Here is an 18,484-nt window from a genome sequence, read left to right as displayed (position 1 = left end):
AAGTGCTAGAAAGTGACAGAAAGATGAGTTTCCACCTCATCCTGTCAAGTTTTTCGAGCAGATCTTCTGAACTACTGATGTCAGAACTATTTTTTTGGGTACAGCACATAAGCAACTTTAAAAACTTTAAAAAAACTTTACAAGAGGATGATTTAACAAGAAACCTAGAGCAACGTTAACGTTTTCTTCTTGTGTTGTGGGGTGGGGAAGAGCATTGCTTCTTCTTTCCTGCTTTTTCCTGCCAGATCTTGCCATCACAACTCTGATCTTACACTGACTCCCTGCCCCGCCACGAGGACCGGGTACCCCTCGACGGCGGGAACATCAGGTGTCACTGGACTTACAGGGACCACTGCGGGCCGGAAACAGGAAAACAGATGAGCCTTTCAGGCGGCTCTCAAGGCAACGTCCAGTGGATAGCGACACACCCTGGTCCTTAAGACTCTCATTCTCCTGGGAGCTTCCGTGCTGGACCCAGTCTGTATGTAGCACGCCAAGTCCCCCGCGCGAGCGTTCCTAGGGCGCTCGACTCCAAGTTTACATTTTTTAGGCAAAAAGGCAGTGGAGCTAAGGGAAGCCTCTTTGGAAGGCAACAGCCTGCACTGTTTTATCCCTTCCCTCCGCCCTGGAGCAGGCAGCCTCTCTCGCAGGGCATTCTCCCAGGACTGGGGCCAGCGCCAATCAGGACGCTCGGCACCTGCCCCCAGCCCCGGCACCTGGAGGGGCGATGAGGTTCTCGGCTCGGTGCAAAGCCAGTCCTCTGAGCGCCGGGGAGGGCGGAGGAGCCTCAGGCGGGCCTCCCCAACCAGGGGCGCCCGGAAGGACGCGCGCAGACCCCGTGGGAACCGAATGCGGGAGTCGCCGCCGGAGCTGAGCCGCTCAGCTGAGGTAATGTGTAAGGCGCTGCTCCGCGCCGAGGTTCCCAGAAGGAGGGGGAGGGGAGAGGAGGGGAGGGGAAGGGAGCGGCGGGGGCGGGGCGGGGGCGGGGGAGGGGCGGGCCGAGGACCTCGCGGGGCGCCTGCCTTCGCGTGGGGATGTGTCGGGCCAGCGTGTACTTTCGAGGGCGCCTCTGCAGCCGGGTAAGCGCTCCCCGGGGCCGCCGCCCTCTGCCCACCCCTATCTTGGCCGTGGCCGTGCCCGGCTGGCTCTGGGTCCGCGCTCGCCTCCCCTGCTCGGCCCCCGAGCCGTTCGCTCCGAGGGGGTGAGGGTGAACGTCTTGGGCCTCAAGGCCAGGCCGCGGGTCGCGCCGTCCCCGCCCCGGGGCGGGCCTTGCCGGGTCCCTGCCCCCGGCCGCACAGCTGCTGCTGCTGCTGCCGCCGCCTCAGCCCCGCGTTGCCGACCTGCTACCCGGCGCCTTCCGCCCGGCGGGACCCCACACGGACGCGGCTCCTGCGCCTCGGCGCCCGCGAGCTCCCGGGGACCATGCGGCTGCCCGGGCCCGCGACACGGCGGGCTGCAAGGGCTGGCCGGGCGCGAGTGAGTGAGCGGGGCGCCGGGCCGGGGCTGCTGACCCGGGGTGGGTGGGAGCGGTCGGACTGTGCGGCGGGGTGGATCCGAGCGCGCGGGCGCCCCCGGGCCAGCCTTGCAATCTGGGCTGGGTGTGCTGGTGGTTTTCCTGAAGTTTTACAAAATAAGGCGGGCGGAGGTGCGTTCGCGGCGCCGGGTCGGCCTCTCAGGTCCAGGACCGCCGGGGGCTGACCGTCTGCCTCAGGGACAGAGAAACCGGACTCTCACCTGGGCCGCTGGCCGCTTCCTCCTGAGGCCCCGGGGCGGGCGGCCCGCACCCCATCCCCCAGGGCCGTGCGCTGACGGGCGGGCGCGGCGGGCTTGTCTCGAGGCGCCGGCCACATCGAAGCTCCGCTCAGCGGCCCGGAGGAGGGTTTGGCCGGGGTAGAGAGATCGGGAGGTGAGCGGAAAGCAGTGTCGGGGTGAAACCCGCATTCTGCTGCTCGAGTCCCCCTTCACTCGGAGTCTGGCTGGGATGGGCGGGTGGAGTGCCCAGCGCGGCGCCCGGGAGACCGCCTGCAGGGGGGCTTCCTCGCTGCTCTGCGCCTCCGAAGGCAGCGAAGGAGGGCAGGGGTGGAGAGCTGTCTTCTCTGTCAGTGGCCCTGGCCTATTTACACCACCCGTGTTCTTGTGTCTCACGTGGGCATTGCTTTCCTCTGGTGGAATTGTGGGGCCCTGGAAGTTCGCTCTAACTAGTTTGATGGGGCGGGGATGTAGCCAACCCGCAGACTGGGGCCCCGCAGTCAGTTAAGGCACTTTGTCTCGTCCTTTCCAGTCTGCCCAGCTGCGGACCCTCCCCTAGCCCCAGGTCACGCTTGCGGCCTGGCTGGAGGACCCCGGTTGCGGGGAGGGTGGTTCTCACCGGCAGGCCTAGGGGTCCGATTCTGAGGAGGCAGCCGTGTAACTGGCAGGGGTCGACGTCTACGCAGTCTGGTATCTGTGCCCTGCCCGGCCCGCCCGTGTCTGAGGCAGACCCACGTTTTATACCTTGTGAGGGACTAACGATGGGGGACTTCAGATCCTGCATGTTCACTTTGCCTGCGGTGGGCTGAGATCTGGAGTCTTGCGGGGGAAAAGGCCACTTTCTTCCTGTAATAATGAAGTACTTGAAATTATGTTCAGATCTTGCCCGTTTCCTTCAAACTGGCAGAGGTGGACCAAGGGGAAGAAAGAGCAAAGGAACATTCTCTGAAAGCAATTATAATTTCTCAGACCTCTCCCAGGAGGTTCCAGCTCCCGTGCCTGAGAGGATCCAAACCCGCATATAGAATATAGAGATGGGGGTCGTGTTGGCACGCAGGGAGGAACTGAAATATGGCTTCCTGAGGTTCAGCCAGGGCATTCGATCAGCAGCAGCGCCCTCCCTCACTATCATAATTTCTGCCATCCTGGGGGATGAAATGAGACAGGACCATGTGTAAATGGGAAAAGCCTCAAGTTCTTTGGGAGGAGGGAGTGTTACATGCCTAGATAGAAGCCCTAGCACCACTGGCATTCCTGCCAAAACTAGAAATCTGCATTTAGTGACCTCATCAAAAATAGTGCTTGGGAAAGGAAAGATGGGCTCTGGTGCCGATGAGAGCAAGTCCTTCATGTTTTGCCCAAGGATCTCTGTTTTGCCTCTGACTTGCCCATCTGAAATTGGAAATGAGCTCTGCTTAGACCAGAGTGCCCTTAGTCTGAATACAAACATCATCTGGTAGCAGCGGAGGCTGGCACAGAAACAGCCCACCCCTCACCCAGAGGCCTTGGGTGGGATTTTAGTGAGCTCTCCTGCTAACTTTGGAAGGAGGGTGTGGGGGTGTGGTGACTTCAAGGAGGAGTTGGGAATCCTCTGGGTGGCCACTTAACAAAAGAGCCATTTGGCCCTGGCTGGGCTGTTCCAGGTCCTGTCAATTGTGAAAAGTGCCCTGAGGTTTAGAATCTGGCCTGATGATTATTAACACTAATGAAAGCTGCTACTATTTGTTAAGTACCTTCTATGTACCAGAGATAAAGCTTTGCAAAATCAGTATTATGATCCCCATATTTCATGTGAGGAGACTGAGTTTGGGAAAGGTTAAGTAATTTGCTAAGATCATAAAGCTAGTCAGTAGCAAAGCTGTGCCTGGAACCCAGGTCTGTGTGATTCCAAAGTCTCTGCTCCTTCCACAGCACAACTCTTCTCCCACTAAGAATAGACACACATGTGGTAGCTGAAAATCTAGAACATTGTGAATAAAGACTGTTATTTGTAGGTCCGAGGGATGTTTGTGACCCCATTAGATTTCAGAGAAAGTGCTGGCCTAGTAAAACTGGATGCTGTTTTTTCCCAGTAAGACTCAGGCATTTAATTCATACACAATGGATTAATTTCTTTAATATGTGAAGTGTAAGCTGCAGTGACGTATTTATTTACCTTTCAGTTAGTAAACATCAAAAAGATTGATAAACTGTTGATGAGGTTCTGGAAAAATAGGCAGTTTCATATATTGCTGGTTGGAGAGTAAACTGGTACAACTCTTTTGGAGAGCATTTTAGAAAAGTATATCAAAATTAGAAATGCCCATGCCATCTGACTCAGTGATTTCATTTTTAGGAATCCAATTTGCCATTGTTCTTGCATGTGGCCACAAAGACATGTGTATATTATAACATTGTTTGAACTATGAAAGAACAACCTACATGCTCATCAAAGGGGGACTTGTGGTACTTCCAGATAGTTGAATACTGTTCTGTTCATCCATAAAAAAAGATTTAGGAAGCTTACTATATAACTGATATATGACAGTTTTCAAGATATAGGGCTGAGTGGAAAACATGCATAGGGTGTTTATAATATGCTACTCTTCCTGCTATAAAAGAGGAGGAAGAAGGAGCGGTCCAAGATATTTGCTTGCATTTGCATAACCATATACACAAAACCTAATAATACCTGTTGCCTCCAGGGAGAGTGGACCTGTAAACTCTTTTGTACATTTCTTAACATCTTTATTGGAGTATAATTGCTTTACAATGGTGTGTTAGTTTCTGCTGTATAACAGAGTGAATCAGCTATACATAAACATATATCCCCATAGCTCCTCCCTCTTGCGTCTCCCTCCCACCCTCCTCCCTATCCCACCCCTCTAGGTGGACACAAAGCACCGAGCTGATCTCCCCGTGCTATGCGGCTGCTTCCCACTAGCTATCTGTTTTACATTTGGTAGTGTATATATGTCCATGCCACTCTCTCACTTCGTCTCAGCTTACCCTTCCCCCTCCCTGTGTTATCAAGTCCATTCTTTACGTCTGCGTCTTTATTCCTGTCCTGCCCCTAGGTTCTTCAGGACCTTTTTTTTTTTTTTTAGATTCCATATATACGTGTTAGCATATGGTATTTGTTTTTCTATTTCTGACTTACTTCACTCTGTATGACAGAGTAATATTCCATTATGTGCCACATCTTCTTTATCCATTCATCTGTCGGTGGACACTTAGGTTGCTTTCACGTCCTGGCTTTTGTAAATAGAGCTGCAATGAACATTGTGGTACATGACTGTTTAAGAGAGGACTGTAAGTTCCCTCTATGCCTACTTTCTGGAGAGTTTTTATCATAAATGGGTGTTGAAGTTTGTCAGAAGCTTTTTGTGCATCTATTGAGATGATCATATGGTTTTTCTCCTTCAATTTCTTAATATGGTTTATCACTTGGATTGATTTTCATATATTGAAGAATCCTTGCCTTCCTGGGATAAACCCCACTTGATCATGGTGTATGATCCTTTTAATGTGCTGTTGGATTCTGTTTGCTAGTATTTTGTTGAGGATTTTTGCATCTATGTTCATCAGTGATACTGGCCTGTAGTTTTCTTTTTTTGTGACATCTTTGTCTGGTTTTGGTATCAGGGTGATGGTGGCCTTGTAGAATGACTTTGGGAGTGTTCCTCCCTCTGCTATATTTTGGAAGAGTTTGAGAAAGATAGGTGTTAGCTCTGCTCTAAATGTTTGATAGAATTCGACTGTGAAGCCATCTGGTCCTGGGCTTTTGTTTGTTGGAAGACTTTTAATCACAGTTTCAATTTCAGTGCTTGTGATTGGTCTGTTTATATTTTCTATTTCTTCCTGGTTCAGTCTCGGGAAGTTGTGCTTTTCTAAGAAATTGTCCATTTCTTCCAGGTTGTCCATTTTATTGACATATAGTTGCTTGTAGTAATCTCTCATGATCCTTTGTATTTCTTCAGTGTCAGTTGCTACTTCTTTTTCATTTCTAATTCTATTGATTTGAGTCTTCTCCCTTTTTTTCTTGATGAGTCTGGCTAATGGTGTATCAATTTTGTTTATCTTCTCAAAGAACCAGCTTTTAGTTTTATTGATCTTAGCTATGGTTTCCTTCATTTCTTTTTCATTTATTTCTGATCTGACCTTTATGATTTCTTTCCTTCTGCTAACTTTGGGGTTTTTTTGTTCTTTTTTCTCTAATTGCTTTGGGTGTAAGGTTAGGTTGTTTATTTGAGATGTTTCTTGTTTCTTGAGGTAGGATTGTATTGCTATAAACTTCCCTCTTAGAACTGCTTTTGCTGCATCCCATAGGCTTTGGGTCATCGTGTTTACATTGTCATTTGTTTCTAGGTATTTTTTGATTTCCTCTTTGATTTCTTCAGTGATCTCTTGGTTATTTAGTAGTGTACTGTTTAGCCTCCATGTGTTTGTATTTTTTACAGATTTTTTTCCTGTAATTGATATCTAGTCTCATAGCATTGTGGTCGGAAAAGATGTTTGATACGATTTCAGTTTTCTTAAATATACCAAGGCTTGATTTGTGACCCAAGATATGATCTATCCTGAAGAATGTTCCATGAGCACTTAAGAAGAAAGTGTATTCTGTTGTTTTTGGATGGAATGTCCTATAAATATTAAGTCCATCTTGTTTAATGTATCATTTAAAGCTTGTGTTTCCTTATTTATTTTCATTTTGGTTGATCTATCCATTGGTGAAAGTGGGGTGTTAAAGTCCCCTACTATGATTATGTTACTGTCAATTTCCCCTTTTATGGCTGTTAGCATTTGCCTTATGTTTTGAGGTGCTCCTATGTTGGGTGCATAAATATTTACAATTGTTATACCTTCTTCTTGGATTGATCCCTTGATCATTATGTAGTGTCCTTCTTTGTCTCTTGTAATAGTCTTTATTTTAAAGTCTATTTTGTCTGTTATGAGAATTGCTACTCCAGCTTTCTTTTGATTTCCAATTGCATGGAATATCTTTCTCCACCCCCTCACTTTCAGTCTGTACGTGTCTCTAGGGCTGAAGTGGGTTTCTTGTAGACAGCATATATACGGGTCTTGTTTTTGTATCCATTCAGCCAGTCTGTGTCTTTTGGTGGGAGCATTTAATCCATTTACATTTAAGGTAGTTATTGATATGTGATTTCCTGTTACCATTTTCTTAATTGTTTTGGGTTTGTTATTGTAGGTCTTTTCCTTCTCTTTTGTTTCCTGCCTAGAGAAGTTCCTTTAGGATTTGTTGTAAAGCTGGTTTGGTGGTGCTGAATTCTCTTAACTTTTGCTTGTCTGTAAAGGTTTTAATTTCTCTGTCGAATCTGAATGAGATCCTTGCTGGGTAGAGTAATCTTGGTTGCAGGTTTTTCCCTTTCATCACTTTAAATATGTCCTGCCACTCCCTTCTGGCTTGCAGAGTTTCTGCTGAAAGATCAGCTGTTAACCTTATGGGGATTCCCTTGTATGTTATTTTTTGCTCTTCTGTTGTTGCTTTTAATATTTTTTCTTTGTATTTAATTTTTGATAGTTTGATTAATATGTGTCTTGGTGTGTTTCTCCTTGGATTTATCCTATATGGGACTCTCTGCGCTTCCTGGACTTGATTGACTATTTCCTTTCCCATATTAAGGAAGTTTTCAACTATAATCTCTTGAAATATTTTCTCAGTCCCTTTCTTTTTCTCTTCTTCTTCTGGGACCCCTATAATTTGAATGTTGGTGCATTTAATGTTGTCCCAGAGGTCTCTGAGACTGTCCTCAATTCTTTTCAATCTTTTTTCTTTATTCTGCTCTGCAGTAGTTATTTCCACTATTTTATCTTCCAGGTCATTTATCCGTTCTTCTGCCTCAGTTACTCTGCTATTGATTCCTTCTAGAGAATTTTTTATTTCATTTATTGTGTTGTTCATCATTGTTTGTTTGCTCTTTAGTTCTTCTAGTTCCTTGTTAAAGGTTTCTTGTATTTTCTCCATTCTATTTCCAAGATTTTCGATCATGTTTACTATCATTACTCTGAATTCTTTTTCAGGCAGACTGCCTATTTCCTCTTCATTTGTTTGGTCTGGTGGGTTTTTACTTTGCTCCTTCATCTGCTGTGTATTTCTCTGTCTTCTCATTTTTCGTAACTTACTGTGTTTGGAGTCTCCTTTCTGCCAGCTGCAGGTTCGTGGTTCCCGTTGTTTTTGGTGTCTGCCCCCAGTGGGTAAGGTTGATTCAGTGGCTTGTGTAGGCTTCCTGGTGGAGGGGACTGGTGCCTGTGTTCTGGTGGATGAGGCTGGATCATGTCTTTCTGGTGGGCAGGACCACGTCCGGTGGTGTGTTTTGGGGCAGCCTCTCTGCTAATGGGTGGGGTTGTGTTCCTGTTCTGCTAGTTGTTTGGCATAGGGTGTCCAGCACTGTAGCTTGCTGGTCATTGAGTGGAGTTGGGTCCTAGTGTTGAGATGGAGATCTCTGAGAGAACTTTCGCCATTTGATATTACATGGGGCCGGGAGGTCTCTGGTGGTCTAATGTCCTGAACTCAGCTTTCCCACCTCAGAGGCTCAGGCCTGACACCCGGCTGGAGCACCAAGACTCTGTCAGTCACCCAGCTCAGAAGAAAAGGGAGAAAAAAGAAAGAAAAATAAAATAAAGTTATTGAAATAAAAAATTAAAAAAAATTATTAAAAATAAAAAAGTAATTTAAAAAAAATAAAGAAAGAAAGAGCAACCAAACCAAAGAACAAATCCACCAGTGATAACAAGCGCTAAAAAGTATATTAAAAAAAAAAGGACAGACAGAACCCTAGGACAAATTGTAAAAGCAAAGCTATACAGACAAAATCACACAAAGAAGCATACACATACACACTCACAAAAGAAGAAAAAGGGAAAAAATATATATATATATATAAAAGAAAAAGGACGAGAGCAACCAAGTCAATAAACAAATCTACCAATGATAATAAGCTCTAAATAGTAAACTAAGATAAACGTAAAACTAGAAGCAAATTAGATGCAGAAAGCAAACCCCAAGTCTACAGTTGATCCCAAAGTCCACCTCCTCAATTTTGGGATGATTTCTTGTCTATTCAGGTATTCCAGAGATGCAGGGTACATCAGTTTGATTGTGGAGATTTAATCCACTGCTCCTGAGGCTGCATGGAGAGGTTTCCCTTTCTCTTCTTTGTTCGCACAGCTCCTGGGGTTCAGCTTTGGATTTGGCCCCCGCCTTTGCGTGTAGGTCACCTGAAGGCATCTGTTCCCTGCCCAGACTGGATGGGCTTAAAGTAGCAGCTGATCAGGGGGCTCTGGCTCACTCAGGCCGGGGGTAGGGAGGGGTACGGAATGTGGGGTGAGCCTGCAGCGGCAGAGGCTGGCGTGACGTTGCAACAGCCTGAGGCGTGCCTTGTGCTCTCCCCTTGAACTTGTCCCTGGATCACAGGACCCTGGCAGTGGCGGGCTGCACAGGCTCCTGGGAGGGGAGGTGTGGATAGTGACCTGTGCTTGCACACAGGCTTCTTGGTGGCTGCAGCCTTAGTGTCTCATGCCCGTCTCTGGGGTCCACGCTGATAGCTGCGGCTTGCGCCCATCTCTGGAGTTCATTTAGGTGGTGCTCTGAATCCCCTCTCCTCATGCACCCTGAAACAATGGTCTCTTGCCTCTTAGGCAGGTCCAGACTTTTTCCCAGACTCCCTCCTGGCTAGCTGTGGCGCACTAGCCCCCTTCAGGCTGTGTTCACGCCACCAACCCCAGTCCTCTCCCTGGGATCTGACCTCCGAAGCCTGAGCCTTAGCTCCCAGCCCCCGCCCGCCCTGGCATCTGAGCAGACAACCCTCTCGGGCTGGTGAGTGCTGGTCGGCACCAATCCTCTGTGCAGGAATCTCTCTGCTTTGCCCTCTGCACCCCTGTTGCTGCGCTCTCCTCTGTGGCTCTGAAGCTCTCCCCACCCCCACCCCGTCTCTGCCGGTGAAGGGGCTTCCTAGCGTGTGGAAGCTTTTCCTCCTTCACAGCTCCCTCCCAGAGGTGCAGGTCCCATCCCTATTCTTTTGTCTCTGTTTTTCCTTTTTTCTTTTGCCCTACCCAGGTATGTGGGGAGTTTCTTGCCTTTTGGGAAGTCTGAGGTCTTCTGCCAGCGTTCAGTAGGTGTTCTATAGGAGCAGTTCCACGTGTAGATGTATTTTTGATGTATTTGTGGGGAGGAAGGTAATCTCCCATGTCTTACTCCTCCGCCATCTTGAAGCTATCCCCCATTAACTATTTTTAAAAACCCTCTTTCCTTGCCCTGTGCCTGACATATTCCCTCAAGCTCTTCTCCAGCTGAACAGTGTGGGGCAATACTCCCCCTCAGGTTGCTTGAGAGGTTCCCTTTGGGATAAAAGCCAAAGGGCTGTGAGACCACACAGGGCTCATAGGCTCTGAACCATCTAAAATTCCTTTAAATTTAACTGTGCAAGTTTTCTTGGAAAGCTGGGGAGAGAGGTGTCTTTAGCCTCTCTGAGCTGGGTAGGCAAGATAGGATCCTCCAGTCTTGAAAACAACATGAAGAAATAGACACTATCCTTCTTTTTACCGCCCTACTGTTTCCCTATACAGAATAAAGTGTCAGTGCCTGGACAGCAGTAGTAAGGGGGCAGGAGGAACACTGTGGTTGGGCATCAGAGAGGGCAGAAGAAGGTCTATTTCTGGTGTTGCATTTGGGCCTCAGAAAGGAGAGGAAGGGCAATACGCTTGAAAGAAAAGGTTTGAAAATTGCTCTGGGGTCTCTTGGGCTGTATTGCCCCAGAGGAGGAAGGAAGGTAGGTTATTGATGCAGTTGTCACCTGCATCAATCAGTATGTCCCTAGATGCCCGTTTGGCTGCTTCCCATCTGCACAGATGCCCAGTTCAGTTTTTCACCCCTCATGCAGCTTGGAAGCCAGCAGATGCACGAAGGGTATGGGGACAGGTATTAGGCACTGCCTTCCCTCCTTCAGGTAGGGCAGCTGTTGAATAGCAGAAGCAGTGGAAGAAAGACTTGCTTCTAATCACACGAGAAGGGGTCCTCCAGCACTGTTAGGTAGGAGGCCTTCATTGGGAGCTTTCTCTGTTCCCGTTACTCTGCTAAGCACTCTGCCTACATTATCTCATTTAACCACTTGATCAGGTACATGTGAGAACCCAGGCTCTTTGCCATCAAGCAATGACACCTTTATGCTCTCCTTTCAATGACTTTTCCGATCTCTGCACAGTAACCTGCAGCACAGGCACAGCGGCATCACAGAGGTGCTCGCATGCTCAGTTTGGGTTATAACAGCATGTGGCTGAGCTGGAACCTTTGCAGGCTGGATAGGTTTGTATAAGGCATGGTTCAGGGACAAAGCAGTCAGCGCTTTTGGTTTGGATTTCCATCTTTCTTACTTCTGTCTCTGTGTGTGCATTAGGGCTGGGTTGAGTGGACTGCAAGTGTGATGTTCCCCAGGGACAGAGGGAGGAGGGGTTGTCCAGACACCAGTGGTGTGGAGGGCTGTGAGGATGTGCTCGGGAGGCCCGATGTCTGCCCCCAAGGAGGAAGATGAGCAGGGTGGCCCCTGAACGCCAGGTCTGTGCTGGGAGTCTGTCTGCTGTTTGAAACAAAACAGCCTGAGAACTGAGAGGCTTGCTCACTGCAAACCTTTCTTCTCCTATGCAGCTCACTGGCTAGGACTCACCTCTGACTCCCATTCCACTTAAAAAAAAAATAGCTTGAATTTTTCTCCAAATAAATTCTGGAGCACACAGGCAGCTGCTCCTTCTGTATGCTCTGTTGCCAGTAGAGGTGAGAGCAAGAAGCTAGACTGGGCTCTCAGCTAAGGCTGCCAGAACCTAGCCAGAAGGGGGAAAGCCACATACCACAATTATTTTTTAAAAAGTCACCTTATGACACACACACAAATGATATTTACATACATACTAGTAGTGGATGATCAGCCTAACACACTTCAATTCAGAAAATGCCTATTGTTTAAGGCACTGGAAAGACAGAAAGATGAGCAAGGCCTGGTCCCTGGGTTTGAGTTGCCTGCAAGGCAGTGTGGGAGAGGAACAGTCATAACATCAGCAGGACTCTACAGACTAAAGAAGTAAATGCCAAGTAGAGGTACAGGCAACGTGCGGTCACATGCAGAGGGGCTAAAGTGAATCAGGCTGGCCCCAGTAATTCTGGTAGATCATGAAGGTATTTTTGGAGGAGCTGATTTTTGAACTGAGCCTTGAAGGTTAAGTATGATTTTGATAGACAAGCTCAGGAGAAAGGGCAGAGGTGGCTAAGAGAACAGCTTGGGCAAAGGCACAGGGTTATGATAGAATATGGAGTGTTTAAAGATATACTTGTATCAGTAAAATGTCATGATTTACCCAGCTTCTGCTACAGACATAATACATAGCATTTTTAGATACAGAATAAAACTTTCTCTCCCCATTAAGTAGGCAGTCACTATGATTTTTTTTTGGGGGGGTAAAATCAACAGGGCTTAATGATGGATTAGATATTAGGAGTGAAGCTCACAAGGACTAGACCTGTAAAGTTATAATAGGTTTATATCGGATTCATTTTACTTTTAAAAATAACAGTGGATGGTATTTTCATATGTAAAAATCTACGTTTCTGTTGTGTCAAACCACTGTGTCACTGAGTTTTCCAGTTGGGAGGCAGCAGAGAATAGGAGGAAGAGTACTGAGGCTGAAGATTTAAGTTCTGTCTTCCTATTTTATTTGGTCTTTTATTCACTCATGCATTTATTCCTGCATTCAACAAACGTGATCTATGTGCCTGGGCCACGTGCTGGGCTCACTAGGGAGAGGGAGAGGGAGAGAAGGAAAAGCCACAGTCCCTGTACCCTCCAGGAACTTGCAGTACATGAAAGAGATCACAGGAGAAGGTGATAAATGCTATAGTAAAAATAGGGGCAAAGGGCAATGGGAAAACATAATATTTTCTCAGTAAATGCTGGTTGCTACGGACTTACCTGGTGGCGCAGTGGTTAAGAATCTGCCTGCCAATTCAGGGGACACAGGTTCGAGCCCTGGTCTGGGAAGATCCCACATGCCTTGGAGCAACTAAGGCCGTGCGCCACAACTACTGAGCCTGCGCTCTAGAGCCCACGAGCCACAACTACTGAGCCTGTGTGCCTCAACTACTGAAGCCCACACACCTGGAGCCCCTGCTTACCACAACTAGAGAAAGCCCGCGTGCAGCAATGAAGACCCAACTCAGCAAAAAAATTTTTAAATAAATAAATAATATTAAAAATAATTTTTTAAAAATGCCAGTTGCTATGAATAACCAATATGATAAATTGTACGAGACACCACCAAGAGAACAAATCAGAAAACTAAAAACTTTTCTTTGGATTTGGCCAGTAAGTCTCAAACACTTGTTCATGTCATGAAACCCGTGGGAATCATGGTGTTCTTTGGAGAACACCGTGATATATTTATATATTAAAAAGGATGAATTATAATTTTGAACTAAATCAGAGAGCATCCTATGCCAGATTCTACCACAGACATAGAAGAGTAGGTGTCACGTATCAAGAAAACTTTCTGAAACAAAATCTTTAAATTGAGAATGATCTGTCAGCTCATATTTTCCCCTAAGAATTGGGGAAAGACTGCCAGGTGTCTATTTTAGTGCAGGAAACCCTCAGTACAGCTAGTAGAACATCAGGACTCCACAGGAGTACAGTTTTGGCAGTTTGAAGGTTGTTGACTTTAACAAGGTCAATTTTAGAGAAGTAACGAGGCCAGAAGCTAGTTAGAGTCGGGTTGAAAAGTGAGGATCGCATTTTCAAGATGTCAGCAAGTACTTATTGAGTATCACAAGGGATACAGTGTTGAGAGGGACCAAAACCAAAACAGTCAAAGCCGCAGCCTTCATGGAGCTTGAAGTCGCTTGCGGGAAACAAATTTGTCGCAAGGGAAATGTAAAGTGACACTGTGAAAAAAGCTCTAAAGTAGAGAACATGGTACATTATAAGAGGGTTTAATGGGAGGTCTGGGGCCATCCAGGGAGGACCTGGGAAGTCATCCTGAGGGAGCGATGACTGAGCTGAAACCTGAAGAATGAGCAGGAGCGAAGGAGGTGAGGGGACTTTGGGAGCCGGGAGAGGATATTCCAGGAATGGGGAAGGTCCCTGGCTACAGGGAACATGGCATTTTGAGATGCCAAAGGCCTCTCAGTGGACTGGGGTGCAGAGAGTGAGAGGGAGAAACACACGAGATGAGCAGGAGAGGTAGAAAGGAGTTAGAACATGCAGAGTCTTATCAGCCACAGTAAGGATCTGATGTTGATTCTACAGCAGTGGGTAGTCACTGAAGTACTTAAGCAGCAGAGTGACATAGTCAGATTTTCCATTTCAGAGAGATCACGCTGGTTGTATAGGGTGGACAGTCTATTTGAGGTGGTCAAGAGTATATACAGGGAGACCTATTAGGAGACTCACTTGATAACTTGAAGTGAGTCCAGGTGAGAGAGGACACTTGTTTAGGCTTGGACGTGTATAGTGGAGATGGAAAGAAGTAGGCAGATTTGAGAGGTTTAGAGGATAAAATGGACAGAAAGTAATGGCTTGGATGTGAGAGTTGAGAAGGAAGTATTGAGGATAAGTCCTAGGCTTCCAGCTTTGTGTGGTGGATGGTGGTACCATTCCCTGAGGCAGGAAATAGTGAGGGAGAACAAGACTTTAGGGCAAACATCATGAGTTCAACCTCAGCCATGTTGCACTTGAGGAGCCTTTGAGCCATCTGAATGGGGAGATCAGGAGGGCAGGTGGATATATAGGCAGGAGTTTTGAGAAGTCTGGGCAGGAAATATGCCTCTGTAAGTCATCAACATCTAGGGGTAATTGAAGCCATGACATGGATGAAGCTGCCTATGGAGCAAGGATGGGCTTAGAAGAGAAGGCCTGGCACTAACTTCAAGTAGAGGAGGATGAGCCTGAAAAGTAACCAGAGAAGGATGATCCAGGGAGATAAGAGAAAAACCAGGAGGCGAAAACTTCATGAAAGCCAAGAGCAGAGGGTTTCCTGAAGAAGAGAAGAGAGAGCATAGGTGCTGCTGAGAGGTCAATGAAAACAAGGACCAATAAAACTCCATTGGCTTTCGCAACATGGAGATCACAAGTGGTTTAAGCAAAAGCTTCAGTGATGTGATAGGCAAAAGTCAGATTGTAGTCGGTGGAGGAGAAAGTGGAAAGTGAGGAAATGGACACTACATGTATAAATCTTTCCAGAGGTTTGGCTGTGATAGAGAGATAGGGTGGTTTAATTGTTTTAATGGGAGACAGCTGAGCACATTTAAATGCCAATGGAAAGGATCCAGTTGAATGGAGAAGTTAGAGGTTAAAGGAAGGATAATTCACAATGTGAGGTTCCTAAGAAGATGGGAGGACAGCATCAAACGTGCAGGTGGAGGGACTGGCCTTAGGGTGGAGAGGGACCACTCGTGGGTCTAACTGGAGAGGAGGAGGGTAGGGTTAGGGCGGATGTCAGTATGCTTGTAAGTGATGCTTGTAAGCGGTGGTGGCAAGATGAGGGTGTTGCCATTGATGAAGAAAAGGAAGGGTGAATAGAGGGGAGACAGGAGGAACGGCATTATCTTAGAATGGGCATGGTGAGGACAGTGAAGAGAGAAGGGTGAAGAAGCTAGAGAAAGATGATATTGAAGCGCTTATTAGGTGTGTGACATTGAGCCCGTTTTCTTACCTGTAAGATGAGTATAATACCCATGATGCCTACTCTAAAGAGTTATGCCTGACACATAGAAAGTGATCAACAAATGCAGGCTCCGCTTTTAACTTTTATCCTCACCATCAGTGGCTAGCTGTTGAACACATGATTGGTTTTAGTATGAAATAGTCATCAATACTCCCAGGAAGTTAGTAGCTAAGATGTAGATGGACACCTCTACATCTGCCACTTGTCTCATGTCCCATCTCTGAGGCACCAACCTCTTTTTTCTCCAAGCACTTGGAAGCTTTTCTACTACTTAATGCTGAGGGATTTGTACATGGTGCTTAGCCAGGGCAGATTCTATTAGGGATTTAATCATACGGGCAGGGCACTGGGCCAGGGTGAAAAGAGAAGAGGTTCAATTAATTCAAGAGCCCAATCTCTTCTGACCTCATTCATATACGGAGGAACTCATTTCTTCATTCCTTTCATAATGTTAGTTGAAGACAACTTAGCATCAAGCCTGCATCCGGGGCTGAGATACAGAGATGAATAGGAATGGTTCCTACTCTCGTGGTATTAATCTGATCAGATAAATGTTGTAATGACTGTATCACATGCTAGGAGCATGGAAGAAGGAGACCCTGGCTGTGCCCAGACAAGGCAGGGAAGGCTTTCCAGAGCAGGTAGTGTTTGAGCTGGAACGTGAAGGTGAAAGTCTTTGCAGACAAGAAGGGAACATCTTTGCAGACAAGGAGGGAAGTCTCCTGGATCCTGCAGTCAGAGGGAGGCCCAGGAGGCTCAAGAAATGGCAGGAGGAACTGGAAACTGCATATAATCAGTGATGTCAGAGTAGGAAATGTTAGATTATGGAGAAGAAATGAGAGACTTGACAGAGCGTGGCATGCTGCCTCCCTGGCTAAGGACCTTGACTTGACCCTGTAGGAGATATGGAGCCACTGTAGATTTTTGAATAGAGGCAGAGTGATGGGTCAGAAGACAGTGGTGGTAGTCTAAGTGAGGGTTGACCAGAGCACAGTTTCAGTGATATGGGTCGAAGCATGGACATGGTAGTAGATGAGTAAAATGAAATTAAAAGCCATTGGTGTTAAGGAAGTCGTGGAAGTTTGAGGCTAGGGTGTTAGAGAGGTCATCTTTGTACATGTTGAAACTTTCTGGGATGATGGCAGAAGCTTAGGTGATGGGGAGACAATTGCTAAATCCTTAGTGAGCGAGGGAGCATCAGTTGTGGGGCAAGGGGTAGAGTGAAGAATACTCAAATAGCATGGACCTCAAAGGACTAAGGATTTTTGCTAGATAATGGAAATAAAACACTCTAGACTCTACTTCTGGAAAGCAGAATAGACTCATGAAAGACTTTAACTGTTGCTTATGTCCAAGGTGAGGCAGCCACCATAAAACAGCACATATTTCCAAGATCTCAGGCCACTGAGGACTGCTTGAGGACACCATACAACATGACAGATGGGTACCCACAGATTCAAGATCTCAGAAATCAGCTGAGTCGTCATGATAACTCCACAAGCCATGATGTTGTCCTTGGTGGAGTCCTTTTCCCAGTCAGTCAAAGAACCATTTCCAGCTTCTTTGCTGAGGTCTTGTCCTCTCCCTATGGCAAAGGAGTTGGGCAAACAGCAGCCATCATCTCAGGCACTGGCTGTTCAACACCCGTTGTCTCTTGGCAGATGGGTCTCATTGCCGACTCACTTCTCTGTTGGTCATCCACTCCGTACCCAGTGCTGTTCTGGGCACGCTGGAGGATTCAGAAAACTACCAGACATGGTCCATGGCCTCAAGGATCGCATTGTCTAATTAGAAAAGCTAGACTGGTACACCTGGAATAGTAAGAGGCAATAGTAAGAGGCCTTGTCCAGTTTAAGGGGTAGGTGGTTGGGTACAGACAGTCAGGAAAGGAGGTACGTGTATTCCTACTATCTAGTCAAGAGTTCAGGGGGATGGAAGAGAGAGCGTAAGGAATCTGAAAAGACCTTCAGATTTTTGGATGGGGGAAGGAGGCGTGGGAAGTGGTGGTGCCATTTGGAGAGACAGGAAGTACAATAGAAGAGATACTTGGAGGGGAGGTGAAGACCTCTGATTTGGAAATGGAGAGTTTGTAGGCTTATTTAGGTGGATGTGGGACTCACTTTTCTGTGTTGATGCAATGGAAAGTTCTGAGCGTGCATGAGGAATAAATATCTTAACAAAAGGAAAAAAGAGTTAATGAGGCGCCAAATGAAGACAATGGCAATAAAAGGATGGAGAAAGCACATATTCTAGAAACAGTCATGAGAAAAATGGGTAAGATTTGGTAATTGATCAGATGTGAGGGGAGAGACTGGGATGACTCCAAGTTACTGGGCACGGGGACTGGGTGGATGGTGGTACCACTGATTAAGAGGAGGGAAAGCACTTTGCAGAGGAGAGCAGGTAAAATAATAAGCCGTGTTTTGGAACATTCGAATTGGAGATTACTGTGGGATAACTAAGTATACAGTGTCTAGGAGCCACTTGGTGGTGCAAGTCTGAAACTCAAGAAGTATTCAGCCCAGATATATAGCTTTGGGAATCATCCGTAAACAGGTGAGTGCCTGAGGCAGGCATGGTGGAGCAAGGAGGGAACCTTGGGAAAGACTCATGTTTATGAGGGGAATGGTCTAGATAGGGGTCCCCAACCCCCGGGCCTTGGACCGGTAGCGGTCCGTGGCCTGTTAGGAACCGGGCCGCGCAGCAGGAGGCGAGCAGCAGGCGAGCGGGTGAAGCTTCATCTGTGGCTCCCCATCGCTCCCCATCGCCCGCATTACCGCCTGCACCATCCCTCCCGCCCCCCCCACCCCCATGGAAAAATTGTCTTCCCGAAACTGGTCCCTGGTGCTAGAAAGGTTGGGGACCTCTGGTCTAGAGGAGACAGTCAAAGAAGGAATAGTCTGGATGGTGTGAGTTGAACCAGGAGAGGTAGGATCATGATGGTTGAAGAGGAGAAAAGTTAAGGACTAAAGAGTGAGTAGTAGGAGTCCTTTCAAGTAGCAGTGAGTAGTCAACAGTAGATTGTTTG

At 47.1% G+C, this 18,484-nt stretch overlaps 1 protein-coding gene across 5 annotated transcripts in view; it reads left to right on the top strand.

Annotated features, from left to right (window-relative positions):
- Nucleotides 1-796: 796 nt before the first annotated feature.
- Nucleotides 797-18,484, top strand: part of FAM163A (family with sequence similarity 163 member A) — an 88,529-nt gene continuing 70,841 nt past the window's right edge. For 2 of the 5 annotated variants that reach the window (XM_082402854.1, XM_082402852.1), the window contains exon 1: nt 1,334-1,476. The gene's annotated coding sequence lies outside the window, so the exon portion shown is untranslated. Of the gene's footprint in view, nt 889-986; nt 1,080-1,333; nt 1,477-18,484 lie in introns of those variants that run through there. The other 3 variants (XM_082402851.1, XM_082402853.1, XM_082402850.1) reach the window with 3 other exon arrangements.

Source organism: Balaenoptera borealis (assembly GCF_965194805.1).
Source record: "Balaenoptera borealis genome assembly, chromosome: 1".
Classification (NCBI taxonomy): Eukaryota; Metazoa; Chordata; class Mammalia; order Artiodactyla; family Balaenopteridae; genus Balaenoptera; species Balaenoptera borealis.
The sequence above is the reverse complement of the archived record's forward strand: the minus strand, read 5'-3'. Positions and strand labels throughout refer to the sequence as shown.